The sequence below is a fragment of the Mycetomoellerius zeteki genome, unplaced genomic scaffold (assembly GCF_001594055.1).
Source record: "Mycetomoellerius zeteki isolate Tzet28-1 unplaced genomic scaffold, Tzet1.0 scaffold35, whole genome shotgun sequence".
Classification (NCBI taxonomy): domain Eukaryota; kingdom Metazoa; phylum Arthropoda; class Insecta; order Hymenoptera; family Formicidae; genus Mycetomoellerius; species Mycetomoellerius zeteki.
In genome coordinates, this window is record NW_017257338.1 from 1,530,698 (window position 1) to 1,532,321 (window position 1,624).

Below are 1,624 nucleotides of genomic sequence, written 5' to 3' on the forward strand. Positions count from 1 at the left end.
CACTGCATCCAATCAGAAAACAGGATTCCGATAATACGAAGCAAAATTCATCGGAATCCTGTTTTCTGATTGGTTGCAGAGTGTCGTACGACGAAAATCGGATGCAGGGTGAATCCAGCATAATGCCTAGTGTAGAATCCAGCTAATTCACACTGGACGCAGCGTCAGTATGAATTAGGCATAAGGCTTATTGTAGATCCGGGGTAAGCTTAAAGGCCGCAGCACAGACTCTTGCATAACGCATAACGCATAATGCATAAGCAAATCAACTAATCAGAATCTTTCCTTTCCTTCCATTCCATGAAAAAGAAGAATTTCGATTGGTCGATTCTCTTATGCACTATGCATTATGCGTTATGCAAGAGTCTGTGCTGCGGCCATAAGTTTTTTTATGTGCCGTGGCCTTTAGATCGGCGCAGGCGCCGCAGACACGGAATGGAGGAAAGTGACGCGCGCGCGGATTGGTCGAACGCGCGGTTGACTTGTGGAGGGGATAGTAGCTCTCCTCGCGATAGGTTATAAAGACGCAAGCGGAATTCTCCAATCAGTGTTTGAGGAGTGTCGTAGAACTCGTAGAGATGCGGGAGAGAACGCGAGCCTGATTTCCGACTGCGGAGTGATTGTTATTTGTGTGATTGAATCAGATTGAATCAAGCTGGAACGGGAAAGCGGAAAAGGAAACTAACGCAACGAGCACGACAAAGAAGGAAGAAGAGTATCGAGAACGGAGCTCAAGCATACGCGGAGCGCAATCATACGGGATACGGTGCGTCCCGAGATACGTAGCGGCGCGTTGTACATACATACACGTCCCTCAGACGGGCCTCGCCCGCGGCGAGAGGATTCGAGTTCCTGAGAGTTTTGGCGTGGAGACGTGCGGGAAACGCAACGGCGAGACAAACTCAGCCAGGGTAATCCAATTTGATCTGGCAGTGCCGTAAAGGAGCCGCGAGAAGACAAATAAACAACGGCCCGAGGTCCGCCATTTTGAATAGAGAGGAGTCGTAAAGTCGTTATTGTCGTGCCGGGGAGCGAGTGGAACGTACCGCATTTCCGCATCAGAGAGTAGGCCGCGTGAGGTGAAGGCGGAAGTAAGAGGAAGAAGGATACTGAGCTAAGGTGGCTAACGGTCACCGGATGTGGTCGAATTTGCGGGGAACGCGCACTGGGAGGACCGCGAGAGAAGAGGAACTTGAGGCGAGGTAGCATTGCGCTAACAGGTCCCCGGGGTGCCCCACCGCACTTATCCCACCGCGTCGTCACCGTCGTCGTCCCCACCACCGCTCTGCCCTGGATACTGTGATTATTGCGCAGTTGGAAAAATTGCTGAGCAGGGACGCGGGACGTCGTCCACGAGAGGCAACTCGTGAGCGTTTACCGGTAAGAGAGACGCTTTTTTTTTTTTTTTCGAATTTGTGTTCGAGAGATCGTTTGAGAATGTGCGTTTATTTCCATCTATTTTCCATGCGCAAAAACGCATATCCCATACTGGACGCTGGAAAGATAAAAAGCTTTCAAGGAGAGAGATTGGAAGAGTCGATTGGAAAAGACAAAGAACAAGGACGAAGTAATCGCGAGAGTTTATGAATCTTTTAACAAATGTATATATATATATATATATATA

At 49.3% G+C, this 1,624-nt stretch overlaps 1 protein-coding gene across 1 annotated transcript in view; it reads left to right on the top strand.

The window, feature by feature from the left end:
* Positions 1-1,304: 1,304 nt before the first annotated feature.
* The window catches only part of LOC108725490 (proline-rich nuclear receptor coactivator 2), a 2,966-nt gene continuing 2,646 nt past the window's right edge, over positions 1,305-1,624 (top strand). The window contains exon 1 of the mRNA XM_018452531.1: positions 1,305-1,380. The gene's annotated coding sequence lies outside the window, so the exon portion shown is untranslated. The remainder of the gene's footprint in view (positions 1,381-1,624) is intronic.